A 21,499-nucleotide genomic window follows, 5' to 3' on the forward strand; every position below is an offset into this window, starting at 1 on the left:
ACTGCCAGAAGTTATTTTTGGCACACACTCTTATTTTGTAAACCCTTCCTCCTCTACTACCTCCACTATTATCTTCACCTAGCATTTTCCTTCTGCTCTGAAACCACACTTTGAACACAGACAGAACCAAAATCCAGAGTCTTTCTGAGAATTAAACAGGCATGCTGTGACTGTAGCTACAGCCATGCCAATACAGGGTGTGGAGCTCCTATGAATTTGCCCAGAAGAAATAAGAAAGAAATGGTAAGAAATTGCAAGAAATTGCTTAAGTCTGAACCAAAGGGACCACACTGATAGTCAGAACAATTGAGGAAGAGTCTAAATAAAATAAGATACAACAATTAATTTGCATTTAAAAGAATAGTGATCAACATTTGGTAAACATCTTTTTGCAATGTAATTATGTTCAATTTACTTTGGGGAAAAAAAAATTCCACTTGAAGCTATTTTCTTTACTAACAAGATTCTTAGGAAAATAATCAATTTTATAAAGTGTACTTAGAAAGATTTAAATAGGAAAAAAGATCAGACCATTTGCCTTCATGTACAATTTGATCAGATAGCATGTAATAGAGGTGACAAAACCCTTTGAATTTTCCTCCACGACTTGAATTTCAGCTAATTTTCTTATGCAAATAAGAGCTAACTAGTTACTTTTAAAATTCCATCTATTTTGACTACAAAAACTCTAAATAGATTATTCGTAGCTCTCGAGTTTAAGTAGTTTTGAGTGTATTCTCATCTCAGTGCACAGACAGCTATGCATAAGCCTCTCATTAAGGATAAACCACCTCTCACTGAAATGAGAATATACCCCTAAGGGTTTCTGAATTAAATTCGTGTTTCTTTATTCATCCAAATTATTTTTCATTTTCATAGCACATTAACATAGTCTCTGTAACTTCATGGTAAAGGCAGATATACTCCTCATAATCTGCACTAGGATATGAAAATGTACAAGGCTGTGCAGTTTTAGCACATCTGTTAGAAGGTGGTGGTTGGAAGATGCATTGGGCAAGACAGTTTTTCTGTGTCAAAACCTCTGTCAGTGCTCAAGGATTGTCTGCTACTTGTCAAGACTTTTCTGTTATTTTTTTAATACACCTTAAGTTACCTTTTTGTCAGTCAGAAGATAGGCAAGAAGTTCTATTTGACAGAATAAATGGAATATCTGATAATCAGGCTAAAGGGAGACAGAAACAGTACATAAACTCAGTTCAGCTCTCATTAAGCCAAAGCTTGACTGTGTTTTGCACAGGGTCCAGGGGTCCAGCAGGGTCCAGCATATACCAAGAAATATATATGATCTAGATCCTGACCTTCACATTGATTTTTTTAAGTATCCATGCAACCGATTTGTCAGTTTGTGTTCCATTGCCCCTTTACCCACACATGACAGATACTTGTCTATCAGCCTTCAGCTACGAACTCTAAATTTTTCAGTTTAAACTACTTCAAATTTTTCCTTGGCTCACTCTCAACTCAACTGGAAACCAATTAACTGATCAACAGATCAAAACATGCTTGAAATCAAGACCTGACATACTTTTTTCACCCTTAAACTTTAATAATGAGCAAATAAAAATTACATAGATACCAATGAAATGCAGGAGACATGAAAAAGAGCAAACTTTTTGTGTTTTGAAAACCCATGTGCCTCTGAAGCTAACAGGAAGAGAGAAAAGTAATAATTTTAATGTTTGTCTTGGTGCTTATATTTTTCCCTTCCCCATATTTCTACAATTCATGTTATTGCTATAGTATCCATTAGGGAGAAATTTGCTGAACAACTTTTTCAGATGTGTCTAAGCAATTTATTTCTTTAAAACTTCTTCAGAATAACAGAAGTATTTTAAAACAAAGTACTTATATATATTTTTTTTACTGTATATTTAATATATCCTGGTTGGAAAACAAGTCTATAAAGCAGCGGCCAGAAGTTGATCTTTAACTCAAAATAAATGTGAAAAGAATTAATTTGATCCCATCTGTAGATTAAAATACATTTGTTTTTGGCTATGAAGGGCTTGAGTCTAAGGGTTGCATAGGTCCATACTCACTTGGGATGTGACACTGTGCTGAACATGGCATGTTCCAAAAATTCTCACTTCTCACAAACATCAGCAGAAAACAAAGTCTCTCAACCCACAGGACAGGTCTCCCCAAAGCATAGTACTCTAGACCACTAACAGAATAGTCTCTTTCCAAAGATGAACTAAACCAGTGTCTATCCTTTATCATGTGTTTTGGTTTAGAAAACCTACATAACTCACACAGTTGTATAATTTCATAAAGGAAATTTAATCCTTCATTTACATTGTTTCTCACTTTAAATGCTAGATGCTCCAGGATTTACTGAGATATCTTTCATATAGCCAAACCCCTAGCTAAGAGGGAGAAAATGTTACTTGGAGGATAATCGGATACCAACCTGGTTTAGAAGTCATTGTCTTCTGCAGGATTAACATTTATTTAAAAATCAGAAAATATTCATAAAGCAGGAAAACAAAATTTATACTACACTGAAACAAACTTTCTGCCTTAAATTGTGGTAATGTGGACATTTCAAATTCAAACAAAATGACCAAAAAAAAAGGTCTATGGGAGCATTCATTACTTGCAACTGCCTCTTAAAAGTTTTACACAAATTTTAGTAAAATACCAAACCTACAAAAATAAAGCTCTATATGCCAGCAACTCTTTATTACTTATATTAGCTTACATTTCATACTCATTACAAAATAGAAAAACCAAAATAAAATTGAACCCACTGGCTTACTAATTTTCTTTTTTTTTCTAGCACACAGTGAAAACAATTTTTTAAAGCCATAAAAGAGATTTGGTTATATACCTTCTGTTAATTTAATAGGTAAAGCACAAAAATTTCAGTGTTGGTATTTAATGCCTAAGGTAAAAATTACTGAATTTACCAGGACACACTCTCATACTATTGATTCCAACATATTTTGCATACAGAATGATGAATGATAACATCCCTCATGGAGTTTCAGTAAGCATTCCAGCACATTTTTTCAGGATATGCAGAGAATATTATTTATCAAACATGCTCACTCAGACAGGAATTTGGTTCTGGAACACAGTGAGTGTGAGTCAACACAGTGAGTCAAAAGCCCTTAGATACTCTCCACAAACACTGAGCAGGCAGGTCAAGGAGATTAGACACGCTTGTGCATCATGCCAGCAGTAACAGTGTGCACTGGACTAACATGACTCAGAAGGATGCATTACACACCAAAACCTTTCAGAGTTCATGTTCTGTCAGGACAGTTGCTCTGCTGCCCTGGCTCACAGGTGCACAGCTGCAGAAAAATGTCCCCTTCCAACAGAAAATTTGGTCTCAGCACAAAGATTTCCCCACATCTTTTCTAATCTGATTCCCTCCAGACGTTTTTAAGCAGAAAACTATTTTAAGCAGAAAATTAAAACACACAATGCAAAATATCCCCCGAATTCAAATGAGTGGGTTTCTAATATCAGGTGTTATCCAAAAGGTTTATTCTGACTGACTTCTTCTGTTCACCAAGGTGTGAAAAATGCACAAACAGGAGCACTAAGGCAGCAAGGGAGCTCACAGTCACTAAAGATAGCAGCAATATCAGTGTCAGTGTCTTTGCTTCATCAATGGAAGGCTGTTAAAATGGAAGGCTACTGTACCAACTACTGCATTTACACATTATTATAAGAAAGTCAAGCAAATCTGCACCTCAGTAGCAGTGCTTAAAATTGGAGTGGTAACTAAAACAGATGTGAAAATGAGATGAGAAAAGTCAGTCACTACTTTAACCACACAAGAAGTCTACTTTGAAATCCCAAGGGGTAGGAGAAATGTTCAGTATGGCATAAAAGCTTTAAGCAAAAGGGGGTCTCCAATGTATATTTTACACCCACATTTAAGTGAGATCTATAGCTTTCTGCCTTTGGATTAAGAAAAGTATAAATTGCACTTCAAGCTTGCTGAGCACATGCTGTGCAGGCCAGATTCTTCTGGAACAAACAGACATTCAAATAAAAACCCCTGCATGCTGCTCTGAAGTAAGAAAGTTATGAATTTGGATCATCAAGATAAACTGACAATATTATAACTCCATAGCAAAATTAATGTAGTCATATAATCTGACATAATTCCTATCTTCAGGACTGTTTTTAAAAGCCTTACCAGCACTGTTAAATTAGATCTGTCTAACCTCTGAACTTTACAGCACAGGAGCTATTGAAGCTTTATATCCTATGTTAATAGGATGCATGCACACTTTATATGTTTATACTAAGTTAAAATTCCTGTAAGAATACACCTACAAATCAAAAGGAACTCTGGATATGAGATGTATATCAGAGTTTGTTTATATCTGTCATACTGGCAAGTTGTCCAAACCCTGTTTCATTGAATGTGTTAAACTGAGTTCTCCAAGGGAAGAAGCCATGTTGGTATAGTTTTGGAAAGAATACCTAAAAATATATGAAGACAGTGAATGTTTCAAGCCCTTGGAGACTCTTAACCTATACCAGAATAGCCTTCATGTTTAACAGCACTCCCAGGGTCAGCCAAACACGTAATATGCAACCTCTCTCTGTCCACTATAGCCAGGCATGGACCTCTATACCAGATGACTATGACTAAATATTTCTTATAATTCTTTGATGCTAAAAAAATTAAATTATTAAGGTATGAACATGAGCATGAAAGCATAAATAATAGTAAAGCATGTAGTAAAGCATGTATAAATGTGAATTAAAAACACTGCTGCCCCCCAAATCATATACTTTGGAATATGTTCTGAATCTCAAAAGCATGCATGTTTTAGTTTGATGCATTTCATATACCAGCTTTCACAGCATGTTCTTATTTCCACTGCATCATGAATTTGCTCAAGGCTAATGGCTCCCAAGGGAACTGACATTGTATTTGTATTTTTTTCAGTAAGTTACTGAAAATGATATTGTTGTGAAGAAATTACATAGTGTATGCTCTAAATGCTTGGAAAAAGAAATAGAAGTAAAATAGGACTGTATCTTGCATCTCTGTTTTTTGTTTGTTTGTTTGTTTGCATTCAATTATCTCATCTACTTCTCTTTTAGAAGCCTGCTTCAGTTAGTGGACTGGACTACACTCTGTATAGAAGCAGATTACATCCCACACAACTAAGCCATCCATACACATCTATTCATCAAGGAATGCGAGTGGCAAGTGCAATGACCAGGGATCTGAAGGACAGCAAAGCAATTTTTCCCATCAGGATCAACGTTATAGAGGCAAGATGTGTGCAGGCTTTAAGCAAAACACACAGTTTAAATGCATAGAGAAACATATGAGGCACAGAGGATGGAGAGGCAAGAGAAAGCACATTGGGATTGCCAAATGAAGGAAATAATAGTTTTTCAGAACAGACCTCCATCCTGAAATATCTCAGCTCCTTCTTCTAGAACACTGATTTTTCCATTCTTTACCCTTGGGGTGGCAAGCAGCATCTTGATTGAAGTAAGGCAAGCAGTGATGATGACAATGATAAGAATGAAACTGTTCAAAGTAAGGAGCAAGAAAGTTCACAGTAACAGATTTACATCAGGTGTTTAGCTTCACAGAAGCAGCACCTGAGATTTTCATGTGACTGATGTTATCTGAAAAGAGAGCTACCAAAATGCCAACAATCCTAAACTGCATGTCCTTCTGAAGGTACACAATGCCTTTCTTATTAAGAAAAGTGAAAATTGCTTCTTAGCAAAAAATAAGAAGTCAGCAACGCCTGAGATTAGCTGCCTCTGGCTCACTCCCTTGGAGGAGTATGGGATGACATAGTCAGCTGTAGGTGCATGACTGAACTTGGGTGTACTCTGGCTGTATCTCCCCAAGAAGAAAAGCATTGTTTATCAAGAGGCATCTCTCAGCATGGCTCAGAAAAACTATCTGTAACTAGAGGTGCAATGATACAATGCCACATTGCAGCTCCCAAGCAGGAGAGGTTCTATAAAGAAGGAATACAGCCTGGGGAGGTTTCAAGCTCATCCTTTTAAAGTAATCTTTTTTTGTTATATGGTGCCTTTCACACAGATGTTTTTTTGGGTCAAGAAGTATGAAGGTATATCTCAGAAAGCATCACTATAAATTTCACCTGTTGCTCTTATACATTAGCATGACCAGTTCTAAGAGCCAGAACACTGGGACTAAGTGAGATCTGTTCCTATGTCGCACTCCAATGATAAATTAAAACTGAATTACAATAAAGCAAATGAAACACAGTAAAGAATGTTCGGAATGGAAAAATATTTTGATAGACAAGCACTGTAGATTGCAAAGGGAATACACTCAGGGTGTAGAGAAGCAGCTCATTAATGCGACAGAGAAATATTTGTTAAAGCTTGGTGTAGGTATAGATTCAATGGTTTTTAGGGACAAATCTCATGGCACTCATCCAAACAAAACTCCAAGTTAACTGAATGAGTGTTTTCCCTAAAGACTGCACTATTTGGTCCTTAGAAATGAAAAATAATCAAAAATAAGCAGTTTGGATTATTTTAATCCAATAGTAAACTAATTTACACAAATACCAAAAAGAAAAACACCCTTTTTTTTAGCTAATTAAAGCTAATACACTCCCAAAAGTCTACTTTATTTCTACATTTACTTATAAATTATACATTTAATATACAAATATCATAGTTTAGTTACTTAGAAACCCAGACTAAGCTTATAATAATAGCTACTGGCACAACCTAGTTAGACTGTTGATATTTCACTGCAGATACTGCAATTCAGAGTCTGTAAGTCAGGGATAAAATTTTGCATAAAACATTTCTAACTTAGTGAGTTTAGAAACGTAATAGAATTCAGGCTCTAAAAACAGATGTTACAGAGACAAATCTTGTGTAGGGATTTGAAACATCATACCTACGGACACTGAACTAAATTGGCTTAAATTGATCTCCTGAGTATGCTTTAAAATGAGATGGCTTCTCACATCACAGTCCCAAAAACATATTCCACGGAAGAAGGAAGACTCCCACTGAGATCAAAGCAGACAAAAATTTAGCACATGATTAATCCTAAAATTGAGGGTAGGATATATATGAAGTCGGTGTACTTTTATCACCTAAGTATGGTATCTCCAGATAACTCATTATTCAGAAGCTTGGTTTACATAAACAGAGTTTTCTCTCACACTGATCCTTCTGTTGCTCTTCCCTCCCTCAGTCCATTCTGCCTCCTCTGAAGCATTACCTTCCTTTCTTTCTGCCCATTACAACAATTCAATCTTGTTAATCTTTCATAAAATACTTCATCCCAGACAGATAGAAGATCAATTTTCTTATTTTAAACAATGATACATGAGTGTATTCTCATAAACCACAAAATGGTAATTCAGAAAGTAAAGAAAAACCTAGGAAACCACATAACATTTCAAAAAAAGTTTGGTTATACAAAAAATGACAAATTTCACTCTTAAGAAAGCTCTTGAGACTGAGAACTAACTCTGCAAAATCATTAATGTCTCCTGTATTATAAGAAGTCTTCCTCAATTAGACTGGAAGAGGCCTCTAGGTTCACAAATATTTCTCCCTTGTTATCACACATAACCACATCATATAAGTTCTTAGATGTGCTTAGCAAATTTAATCAGAAAATCAATCTTGAACTGTTGCTCTAAAACCTCCTGTAATTGAAAGTAATTTTTTTTTTCTGTTTTCCAGCCCATAACTATTCATGTGTGGATCATCTTGTGTATATATCACCACTATCCTTTGACTCAAACAGTTGTTCCCTCCCTGGTGTTCAGTTCAGTTCTTTGTGTACATATAGAAAGCCATTTTGTCACTTTTCAGGCTAAAGAAAAACCCTACAATATATTATCTTTCTTTTATGCGTCCTTTTGCCAAATATGAACCTTATTTAGCCAATGGGTGATTAGATTTCCACAGTTATTCAGATGAAATTCAACCACTAAGATTATGCAGTAAAATGTATTCTTCTGCCCCATTTCATGTCAAGCAAAACATTCTCACCATATAAGTAAAACTCCACTTCACAGCCATGAGGAAGTGGCAGGGGTCATGGAAATTCCATCAGCACACACAGAGAGGATTGGAAGGGATCACAGGTCTTCAGAAGAGTGAAGATCATAGAACCACAGAATGGTTTGGGTTAAAAGTGACCTTCAAAGCAATCATCCAGCTCCAATCCCCCTACTATGGATAGGGACACCTCCCAGTAGACCAGGTTGCTCAAAGCTGCATCCAATCTGACCTTGAACACTTCCAGAGATGGTAAACCCATAGCTTCTACATGGAACCTGCCCCAGTGCCTCACCATTCTCATAGGAAATGATTTCTTCCCATTATCTAAGCAAAACCCATCCCCTTTCAGTTTGAAGCCATTTCCTTGTCCTGTTAGGCACATACCCTTGTAAAAAGTCCCTCTCTGAAATTTTTTTAGGTCCCCACTACTTCCACTACTGGAACACTGCTCTAAGGTGTCACCAGAGCATTCTGTACTCCAGGCTGAACAACCCTAACTCTCTCAGCCTGTCCTCCTCCAGCACTCTGATCATCTTCAATGACCATGATAACCAAGACTAGAGGAAAGCTGCAGTCTGGTGATCCCTGGGAGAAGGATTATTGGTGGGAATGCAGCAATTTCCCTGGCAAGAAGGAAGAACCAAGTACACAAAGTATTGGCTTGGGGTCAGACAAGAGGGGGCAGAAGGTTCATCTCTACAGGCATCACTGGAGCTTACACATCTGCCTCATCCCCATCCACTCAGGCATACACTCTACCTTCCTCCTAGAGCAGCCCCCTCCCTTCAGCAGCAGCTGCTTGTCAGTCTGACTCATCCCAGCCTCAACCCCTAGTGCCTCTGGGCTGCTGATGTGGGAGCAGGCAGCTCGGGGACAGGTGACTTGGGCACATACAGGGCACAGAGCATTGGCACTGGCCAGCCCTCAGTGCAGGCAGAGCAGTACACTCCAGGCTGGCCTCCCAGGCACACACGGTGCTCGGTCTGCATCTGAGGAAATCTCTGTCCTGGCATGTTCTGTGTTAGCAGTGGCCTTTGCCTACATTCAAACCATTATTACAAGCCTTTGTAGTCATCCTGTACTCAGCTGGTTACCCAGACTTCTCTTACAAACAATGAATTCCCAAACCAAAAGAAATAATCTGAATAAGTCCTCAAGCACTAGCATGCTTGCACACTGATTGCTTGCACACTGTAAAGCTAAACTTCTTCACATTTCTGCAAATCTATCTAGTCCTCCTCTGAACTCCAGATATCTCCAAAACATTGACTTATTCCTTAGCATACTCCTACGCTTTATGCCAGGGTTGACAATGAAATACTAAGCCACAACAAATCTGAAAACCTAACTTTGATGAACGCAAATTCCCCCAATCCAGTACTGCTCCTGTCACCACAGTGGTATCTCCCTTGCCCAATATCTTGTCCATCTCAGTTCTTTGCTCTTCATGTTTCAAAAGTTCTCCAGTGGCACCGTAAGTAAGTGCTTTACTTAAACTTATCTTGATATCTGCCATATTTTCATGCCTTAAACACTCTTCACTAATGATTTTTTTTAAAGCTATAGATTGTTTAACAATACCTGCTTCTGCTAAGTCCATATAAAATTCCCTGCAACTGTTTACTGACCTCCACATTTCTAATATTTTCTCAAAAAATACATTTATCTAGGTATTTACCAATGTTAAGTAAAAATAAAGATCTTGCCACTGCACATAATATTTAAGTGAAAGCGAAAATTATGGGCAACTATTCCATACCTCCCATATCACTTCAACTGGTGGACATTGACATGTTCTGCAGTCACTAAGTGCCTGTTATGCCTCGCCTTTGCTCTCATAGTTAGCTGTATCACCCTTACCAACAGAAGAAATATGGTTAACACACCTTTCAGTCTACCCCTTAATGCCTATAATGAAATTGCTGTTTAATCTTCCCTTATCATATCTCATTCTTTGTTTTTTTTCTGTTCCTTTGGCTGAAAAACTGTTAAAACATCTCCTACTATATGTAACTAACCCCTGCTTTCAGCAGCTTCTGTTCTATCTTTTAATGGATTTCTTTTTTGATTAGCCTAGAAGGAATGGAACAGACAGACTTCCTAATTCTAAATAATTTCTGGAGAATGACCATTTTGTCCAGCTAAACGAGAAAACACTGGCACTAGTTTCAGATAGCTTCTTCCATGATAAAGATAATAGTGTTCCCCTCCCTCTCAAAAAATCCTGAGTTTATTTGTTCAGCAACTTCTCTATGTGCTTTTCTTAGCTCTTCTAAATATCCTATTTTGAAACTGAGGACCTGAAACATAATGTTAATACACTTTCATTTATGTTTCTATTTAAATCTAAATGAATGAGCTTGTGAACACCAAATTCAAAGGGTTTTTTACAACTTAATTTTAAAATAAAATTATTTTTCTAGTAATGACAACTTGCCAACTGTAGAGCAAAGCATTTAAGGCTATGACACTGATAACAGTATATTCTCTCCCTCTGAATTTCTGTGAGAGAGTTTTATCTTTCCTCATAACACTATAGAGATCTCAATCCACACAAAATTCTGCCTCTAGAGTTTTCAGGTAGGTCTCTCTTCATAACCAATATAGTTTCTTTTATCACTTCTCCCCAAAGATTTTGATCTAACAGCTTCTTTTACTTACACTACGTTTTCTTGCAATTCCATGGCATGACTAATTAATCATTTTAGGAGCTACCAGTATATTTAATGAAGAGACTGTATATTATTTCTATGGGTAAAAAGAAAATCTAGCCTTACAAAAGACCATAGCTGCAATATCTAGCAGAATTTGTGTTATGGTTCACACAACTGAAAGTATTGACATGGACTCTACAAATAAAAATAAATTAGATGCACACTCCAGAATCCCATAAGATGTTTGTTCACATTAAATAAGGGGGGCACAATTGACCTCCTAACTTCATTTATCCACGTTACATTGTTTCTCAAAATTTCCTTGTACTTTCAAACTAAACCAAGCCCTTGAAGAGGTTTTATATGGTGCAGCAGTGTATCTATAAACTATTAATATTTTTAAGGGCACCAGAATAAAATGCTAATTATTAGTATTATGATACATGTAAAACTGGTATATGGAAACTGGGTGTAAATACATCTCTTATTTAGAATTAGCCAGAGGGACAAAGTAGAGACCATATACCTTAAAAAAATTGGTTATTATTCCTTCCTTCTGTACAAAAGAAATTATTGCTACAGAAACACAGCTTTAAGGTGAATAATTTATCTTAGCTACTTGTCAAAAAATTTTCTATGAAAATAGTCAGAAAATCTAGGGAATATCTTGTTACAGATCTGTAAAACAAGTAAATGAAAGGGAAAAAAGCCCTAACACAAAAGCTGTACCTTCTTCAAAGAGGGTCATTAACTTAAAACATAAACATTAGCTTCTATATTATTTTGATGTTATTCAAAAAGAGAAAATAAATAGAAGATGGTGAACAATAAACATGGGCAGGAAAGAGGAATCAAGAAATAAAAGTTTGGACATTCTGTTATAGTAGGTTATGCTTTAGACATACTTCCTTTCATTTTTTTTTCTTTTAAGATACATTTGTAGGTAGAGATGTCAAAAAATTCACTGGGGCAAGGAAAATTTCGTTCTTCTTGCTTTACTTCCCTTAGCTCACCTATATATTCAATAAATTCATCACTTATTTCTTAAAAAACTTGTAGATCTGCATGATTAAATCCTTCAGTGAAGTTACTGTGGTCTGTCACAAACTACTTAATATATCAAGAGTACAAAACATAGTAGGAAATATCACACTGTAAGAAAACACTAACCCTAGAATACTATTCTGGCTATTTCTCTCTTCAAAACAAATATTTGCTGTCATAAAAACAAAACAAAGGAAGTCCTATTACATGCTACAAAGTAGCTCTCTCTATAACTGTAGCCACCAGGTGTTGATGTTACAAATTGTTTGACCATTTGCTTTAATAGACACAATTTTCCATTTGTAACAATAACTAAGAATATGAACAGGAAAGTAAAATGTTACTATAAGCACAATCTGTGAATTGACATGACAATTCACTTGTATTTTTTTAGGCCTCCTCAGAGGTCAACACTGAGATCAGGAACAATGTTAACTAATGAGATCAGACCTGCACATGACTTCATCTTGTTTAGCTTCTCAGAGGACAATAATAGGTTTCCCTGAGCCCATGCTATATCCAGTCTGATCACATATACACTCTAAAGTTCAAGTGCCTTAGTTATTCACTAAGTTTTTGGGACTTCATTAACAAACTTCAAGTAAAATTTACTAGCTGTTCATATGAGCCCTTCCAATAGCTCTAACATTGCAGGAATAGATCAAAATAGCTGTCCCAAATCTGCCAACGAGAAATTCAGAGTATCCTGGGAGCTCAATCTGCAATAGAGTTTATGAAAATTTTTGTTTGCAATATCCATTCAGAGAGAGACTTGCAGAAAATTAAACTTTTGGCAGAAGTGGTGATGGTGGGGGAAACTTTACAGTCACTGTCCCACCTCTGTATTTTACTGATCAACAGGGTTTGCTTTTGCTTTAAGTAAATATTGAAGTGGATTGTTCTTCAGACAACACAAACTTCTCAGGTTAATACATTTTGACACACAGGTCCCTTAATGCACAAAGTCATAAATGGTTATTACCCCAAAGGGAGTGGAGATTTCTGGTACAGCAGCTCTTAAAAACCTTTGGGGAGTAGTTTATGTAGCATAAACCCATATTGAGCCAAATTTGCTACATGAGGGAGGAAGCAAAACTTTGCCAACCTGCTAACAGTCTTTGCAAGAGTACTATTGCTTTATGGAGAATTGCAGGCTATTGCTTTATGGAGAATTAATCCAAAAGATGGTTCCTCAAAGGAGACATCACCTTGTATTCATTAAGCAACACAGCTGTAATATCATGAAACATAGAAAAACCTTAGGGGAACTTGGTTGATTTTTTGGAACCCCAATCAGACAGAAATTCTGTGAGGTTTTTTGTAAGAGTCTGGCTCTTACTGAAGTGACATGGGGGCGTAAATTTGGTTTTACACCTCAAAGTCCTCGCATGCAACAACATCACTGAGCTTTATACTAATCAAAGAAGTACACCAGCATGCAACAACATCACTGATGACCTAGCTTTATACTAATCAAAGAAGTACACCACTTTCCTTCTACCTGTTACTTTTAGGACACCTGAGAGAAGAAAATATTTATGAGATGATTGTCTTGCTGGCCTCCACGGAGAGCCCATGACCACCCTGAAAGATGTCATATGTATGTGAAAATATCTGTACAATGTATTTTGTTGGGGTCAGCAAGATTTTTAGGAAGCTAGAATATATTCTAAATATTAGACAAAATAATCTAAGAAGGTAAGGTTCAGTGAGTACAGTCTGACATTAATTAATCACCTATATTGATTATTAAATAGATTGGTCTTTTGTCTGACTATATAAATACAAATCTATGACCTAATTTGTTGGATTTGGGAATTTTTACTCACTTTTTATTTCACAGAGCAGGGATACTAAAGGGCAAATCTGGTTTTCTACAAGAAGTCAACAATATCAATCAGTGTTTGGAGGTGGCACTGCAATGACATGAACATTAACTGCAAATAGAGAAAATTTACAGATAATGTGTAAAATATCAAAGAAAGCAGAATTTGGCCTCCATTCTTGCCCCCTCTCATGTACAGAAGGGAGATGAAAATCTTAAGTTAGCTTTGAGCACCACCACAGAAACACATGGAGTTGCATGAAAACTAAATTGAGTTTTGTGATTCAACATAAACCCAAAATATCCAAACAGAGGCCTGCAAATATTGAGGCAGAATTTGTCTATCTGTATGTGGATTTTGTAACTTTATATATATATATATATAAAAAAATATATATAATTTGCATATATATATATGCAAATTTGCAGCATAAATTGAAGTTACAAAATTTGCATAATTCACTTTGTTCATGACAAAATTTCAGGTCATCTAACAAGGAGTGAATTTAGAGGATCGCTAAAATCAGATAAAGGCATGGAGTTTACTTATTGTATTTGCATTATGAGTGGCATACTATTGTCCTCATTTTAAAATCATGACTGATTTGTATATCTGTATGCAGTCTGAGCCCAGGGCTGCTTCCCCAAATGAGCAGCATATGTGAGACCAGCTCCCATCCTGACATTTCATCCACTAATTCACAAGACAAACTGAACTTCTCTTGCTGGCTCTGAGGAGAAGACCTTTCAGGACTATGCCGCAGGAGCGTAAGAAACCTAAATCTTCATACTCAAAGTGAGAGAAAGGAAAGAACTAATGAGCTTCTGGCTACCAAATGCAATGGTCCCAGGGCAGGACCCTCTGGCCACAGTGGCCCACAATAAAAGAGATGTTGCTCTGGTGGGCTTCAACCCAGGTCACAGCTTCCAACACAACTCCACGTCGCCAAGTCTAAAAAGTCACTGGATAAAACCACATCAACAACACAAAAATGGTTTCCAACAGTCAAATGCTTTATATAAGAACAAACATATTTGATATTTGATAACATACATTTGTAGGAAAAATACCACTTTTTTCTTGATTTGATTCTGCACGCAGTAGATACAAACCCAAGTCACTATCCTTCTTAAAGACTTCTTGTAAAGTGGTTTACAGGAACAATTGTGAGACATAAGCATTTCAAATGGAAGAAAAGTTGGAATCCATTGAATTTCAACAAATCATTCAAGTTTCCATATATATCAGTTCTTCCTCAAGTCTTATCATTACACAGTTACTGTAATAAACCATTTTCCTATACTAGTTCCAAATGTATTTTTTCCATCTTATCATTTGCCTAAAAAGGATCTGAAAATAGGTCATAATTTCCATGCAGTTGCTTAACATGCAGGAATTTTCACCCAATATTTTTGCAAAAGTCTTTTGTAACTATATGAAAGACACAGGAGTATTAAATATTCAAAGTTTATTTTGATGTAAAATGAACAGAGTTAACTTGTTTATGGTCCTTAAGAAGATGTGATTATGAAAGAACAATAGTTTCAATGCCACAAAGGAACCACCAAAATGATCACAAAGGTACTTGATTTGGGTCTGTTTGAAATCCATGTTAGGATCTGTCAAATTAGATAAATTTATGTTATTTGCTGAAGCTTAAAATCCATTTGTTATCAGCAAGAGCGTAGTTTAATCCTCTATAAAATCAGTTTATAACCAAATAATACTGTTAAAATAGGAGATTATTAATGGAGCATTGTAACATCAAAGAAAACAAGCAATGCTGACTTCCCTCTGTTGCAATGTGCCACACCCACAGTTAGTAAAACAGACAGCCTCTGAGCTGTCAGAAACAAGATGCTGCAGTAAGACGCTCAAATAAATGACACATCAAAAAGCCTTAATTAACGGGACAAGAACTGGTTCTTCTTTGGAACAGCTATTTCAATTGTATTAGGTACATTTAATGGGTTATCTGCCACGGGAGAAAAAGACCCATATCCTCTTCTGCACCAGAGAGCACACAAATCCAAGTAAAGCCTAAAGAAAAAGACATAATTAAATCTTTTCTCTGAGGGACAGCAACACCTCCTGAATTGTCAGCTGAGCAGGAGTACTCTTCCTCAAGCTATTGCTTGTATGATGCAGTACTAATGCAGAATAAAGGGATAAGCATTAAAAATACCCCTAAGCACAGTTTCCCACACACCACATACAAGGTTCCAGAGCTTTTCAGCTGAGAATATGGGAAATATTATTTTACAGATAGCACTAGTATTAGTTTGGTGTCACCATTATGACAGTATTTTGGTTGTGATTACGATTGGAGAAATATGGTGACACTGAAGAAGAATAACATTTATATGGTGCAGATGGGAAAGAAAAGTGGGTTTAATATTAGTCATTGAATAAACTGTACTCTCTACCAAGAGGCCTCTAAAATGTGAGCAACATACATCATTTTTGTCCAAAGAATTGCAATAGAAAATAAAAGCTAAAATAATTCTTAAAAATTACATTCTGTTTGGGTGAAAACAATCTCATTACTCATCCTATATAAAGAAGCTGATGTTAGATTACATTTGATTTCATTGCACAAAGGAGCACAGATCTGATCAAATCAAGTTAATGAATGCTTCTGTTCAACTACTAACAAAGATTAAAGGAGAATTTAAATTCTTTAAAACCATTTCAAGCAGATTCCAAGTATATATTTACTACAAAAAACCCAAAGATAATTAATGAAACATTGAAAAATACATTTTTAACTGAGAAAATAAGGAAATATATGAAGAGAGGAAGCTACCAGCACAAAATTAAGATAGCACTGTTTTAAGAACACTAGAGTTTTAGCAGGAAATAAAACAAAAAGATCATAATTTGGCATCAGAAAATGAAAAAATGGAGGCTATATCAGCTGATGATGAATATAGTCACCATATTGAAGTCCAGTATACATCACAGCAACCAAAAGGATGAGGGATCAGTTTAGTTGATCCCTTATCCTTTTGGGCACTGTTGCAGTTTCTCCAATGAAATTCAACAAAGAAACAGCAGTATTTAGTAAAGAAACTGAACATTCACTGAACATTCTCTAGAATTACAAGTGCTCCTTGTCACAAGGCCAGTTTACTCCCAGTAATGTGGAAATCCCTGTGCAGTTTTCTATTGGTATATCAAGGAGTGTACATCTCTACATTGTACACCTCTAAAGCAAAATCTCCTCTGTTGTTGGGAATACTTAATGGATATAAAACTGAGCACATCAGTTGATTTCTAAGGTCACATTCACCCACCTAACACTGTTTTTCCAAACAGCTATGTCATCTTTTCCCCAAACAATCCTAATTAATTGCTTTTGCATTAGGATCTCAATTTCTCGGCTCACTGCCATGAGAAGTTTTTTTCTGAAAATCCTGGTAACTCCAGTTAACAAAAACTCAAAATTGCCCTTCCTGGCCAAGTTTCTCCTGCTTCCATGTCCATCAAAGCACTTTTCAGCTCTACCTCTGGATTCAAGTTTCCTATGAGTAGTTACCATCACCCACTGCTAAGTTATAGACTCTGTAGACTGTCCTTGAAAGCAGCTCTGTATCAGTGTCAGAGAGATTCTGTCCAATCCTGACTCATCCATGATATCCTACCAATAAGTTCCTGGTAAAAAATCTCCCCTATGAACAAAAAATCTCCCATAGAAGGCAATGGGCTGCATGTCTTCAGACCCAGCTACTGCCACATATAGACCAATCTAAACTCAGATTTAACCAATTTAACCATTTAACTGCTTTTGTTCAAATAAAAAATATTAAATAATCTGAGTTACAAATGAACTGAAAATGCCTGAGCTGTTCAGAGTTAAACTTTTTTAGAAGGGCAGCTGAGATACATCTGAGCATATGTGTTTTCAAAAAAAGTTTTGTTGAAGTTAAATTTTTAAAAATATATCACTGAACAGCTACTGCTCCCATTTTTTAAAATAGGGCAACAAGGTTATTCTGGCATGAAAGCAATAAAACTTACAAAAAGGTGTCCTTAGAAATCTGCTGTTTCATCTCACCCAACAGGAGTTACATTAGAAGTTGAAATAAACGTCCTCATTGTACCCCTGTCCCACAGAACATGCTCCCCCTGCAACACCTGAATCTGCAGAGGAGTAAGAGACTTTGTCATTGCTTATTGCTGTTCAGTGGGGCACAACTTCATGAGTGCTAAAAATGAGATTAAAATGTACTGTTTCCAGTGCCTTCTGTCCTCCATCCATGCTTTATGGAAAGCATGACAGAGGTAGCATTGATCATAATGCAGAAAAAGGGTGGTAAGAATCATGGTGCCCACAGAACTAACATGAGTCAAGATGAGGAGACAAAGTAGTCAGGCTAGGGGAGACAGATGAGACAGGGGCAGGGAGATATGCAGTCACTGAAGTGTATTTCATTCCAGAACTTGGAGTGGAGCCCAGGAAACCAAAGTCTCAAACCCTCCTCTGCTGTCAGCTAGTATTTACAAAAGCTAATTGCAAAGCTCTTCTCACAGATTTGCAGCTGGACACAAAAAGGGTGACAGTCCTCTACAGTAACTCATTCCTTTACTATTCCAAGAGTCAGACCACATTGCACTATAGCTTCTTGTGATCTCGTATCCCTACATGATAGTATTAAAAAAAAATAGTCCTGTTAAGTTAAAAAAATACATTACTTAATATCATAAATACGTTTCAAGATCAAAAGTGTTGAAAAGAAACTTAAATCAGTGCAGAATGAATGAAATATTCAAATACTGCAATTGTTCCTATATACACTATAGCATGCACACACAACTGGAGAATGTCTCTGCTCATTTGCAACCCTGGATAATTAACACATGGCCCATATAAACATGTATGCCAGCATCAATTACGGTTCCTTTCTTCAACTGTGAAAGAAAGCTTCAGCCAAATGTAAAGGTTGCAATACAAAGAAAATAGTCTTCTGAATCTGGGCTGAATGGAAAACAATGCAAGGAGAAAAAAAACAGAGTTGGGTTAGATGTGCATCCAGACAGTCCCTGTCTGCTGCTCCAGCATTCTGCTATGCGATTTGTAGCATCACATCCCATTCTTTTTCCCCCATTCGCTGTTAATATGCCTCATATACCAGGATGCCCACAGTCTGCAATGAGTGCCAGAGCTGCTTTAAAAGGTGAAGAAGACCATGAGGTTCACTGGGAAGCATTGTAAGCTCTCATCCCTCAGAGCTACGTTGAATGTCACTGTCACCCTTAGGGAGATACATGATATTAACTCAGGGATTCTGAGTATTAATTGCATGCATCTCTACAAAACCTGTTACTGCAGGGAAATGTCTTGAACCTCCAGAATTCCTAAGATTTTCCACCATAGTTCTATGAAGTTGCTGTTATTTCCTGATTTGGATTTATTCACAGTTAGTAATCAGGATTTTCCTCACACATTACAGTTCCTGAATAGTGAAGTTTCTCTCTGTAAGCTCAATCAGTGAATGTCAAAGCGTAGAACCCTGATGAAATGTTAAACAAAGCAAGAGATAGGCATTGACCCACAAAGCAGACGTGTAGCATCATTTAACAGGCTTAAGGACAAAATGTATTTCTGAAATATTTCAGTGAGCATCTGCATAAAGCTGACTGTTGATGGGAACTAAAGCTGACAAAGGCATAACAACATAAAAATGCATCCGTGATCTTACCCTGTATGTACTTAAAGTGACAGACCATCATAGTATAATTATCATATATTACTAATGGAATATTAATCGAACATTCATTACTCTAATTAGAAAAACTTGTCTTGAAAAGCAGCCTGACTTTTCACCTCTGAAACCGTAATTGACATACAAATGAATTTGACAGTCTTAATGACTACGAATCTTTAGTGGGAGAAATAATGTCTTTATCTTCCAATATTTAGCTTAACTGCCAGTTTCCATCCTCTGTATGTAAAATTCAAGTCAGCTTAGATGATCTCATGCACTACTTCGACCTCTGTTAAGTGCTACGCATATATCTAACATGAGACAGAGATAAAACCTAGGCTATGTGCAGGTTTACCAAGTGGGGATTAAGTTTTTCTTTGAAAGAAACCTGGAATAACTGTCTGCAATGTAAAAAGTCAAGCCTGAAGTAGGATTTCAGTTATCCATGCACATTCACACTTTTGAACCTGTACAGCCTTTTTTGTCCCTTCAAGTGTCATTTTTGTGCACATACAATGTCTAAACCCCCACAAATATTAACCACATACAAAGGAGACCAAGCAGCAGTATAGTGTCTGCCTTTCAAATGATTCATGTGGAAAAGCAAAGCATTTTTGAGATAAAGTTCTGAAGTGCCAGTATCCCAGCAGGTCTCAAAATTAAAAAAAAAAAAGAGACGTGCTCTTTGTGCTCATGTATTGACACAATCCAGTGCCTGCTTAAGGAAATGATAGCCATTTCACTCACAGTGTGAGCCACAGGCTTCAGTGAGGAGCAGATCAGGCTTCTATGGATTATTCTTGCAATGCTGCAATCATGACTTGCCTTCATCAATAAAAATTATACGTGTTATACATTAGAGGCTTCACCAGGCTATGCTGGATTTATGGACAGGGCTCTCTTTACACACCCCGCTGAAGGTGTTGAAATCTTGAGCTGTTTAAGTCTGCTTTTCATTTCAAAGTGTGTTCTGATTTTGCCCAATCTAAGATCATAGAATATCTCAAGCTGGAAGGGACTGATAAAAATTGTCAAGACCAATTCCCTGCAGGACTACCTAAAACTAAACCCTATACCTAAGAGCTTTGTCCACAAGATCTTTGAACTCTGACAGGCACAAAAGATATCACTCTGCCAGAAAAAGCTTGCAATAATGTTTGACCTTACAGGATAGTTGGAAAGGTTATTACAAATTGAAATTCAGACTGTTGACCAAATACTAAGGAGAATTAATTATGATTTAGAGCTACAAGCATATTTTAATCTGTCTTGACTTCATCTACTAGGTAATTATTTAGGGAATACGCAGCATTACAATTTGGTTAGAACTGTAGCTTTTTTTCAATGTTACAGTTCCAAATTACTATGCTATTTTCACTTGTATTACCAGACATGGTCTGAAAGTAGGAAGTCTATTTATCAGATCTGAAACAGCAAATGCATTTGGAACTGATATGATAAATAAAAGTGTAAATATTTGCAAATATAAAAGCATAACTTTAATTTGTTTAATCTTTGTCCTTGGTTATACACCATCATCATGTTATAAAATTAATTCAAATTATGTGTTCACTTGCAACAAAGTGTGCAAGGAAAACTCTGAAATTAACTGTACTACTTCAGTGTGATGTGATTTTCTGTTATGTAAAACAATTTTCCTATGAACTCATTTCTCCTTGCTAAACTCAGACTCATTATTGCCAAATAAATAATGACAATGTTATTACTGCAACAGGAATGGCAATATTGAATAGGTCACTGAGGAGGAGATAGAGAACATAGCTCATTTATTACTGTGTTCTGACCTCCACAAATGATTTGCCAGTTGTGATATGCATTAAGACATTTCACACGCACATTCCGCTCCTGCTTTACTCATGGACTATTCCAAGGCTTCATGTGCTATGTACTAAACCTTAGGGTCCTAAAATTCAAATTCATTCCTCATTACCTCAATTAAGGAAACTACTGTTAAGTGAAGACCTTGAGTTTTCTGTTGGCTTGTTTTGGGGTTTTTTGTTTGGATTTTTCCCCTCCAGTTGCTATATCTTCCATTATCCAGATACTTAACTCCTACCCCTCTCTTCCTCAAAAAAACCCCAAAATCCAAACAGTCCAGGGTGAGGCAAATTTTAAAAATCGCCAAATAGCAGATGCTGAAAAAATGAAATTACATAAGAAAAACAGGTTTTCATTTGGCTTTATGTTACTCACATTTCCACCTACTTGAATCTAGCAT

Source organism: Geospiza fortis, unplaced genomic scaffold (assembly GCF_000277835.1).
Source record: "Geospiza fortis unplaced genomic scaffold, GeoFor_1.0 scaffold471, whole genome shotgun sequence".
Lineage (NCBI taxonomy): Eukaryota > Metazoa > Chordata > Aves > Passeriformes > Thraupidae > Geospiza > Geospiza fortis.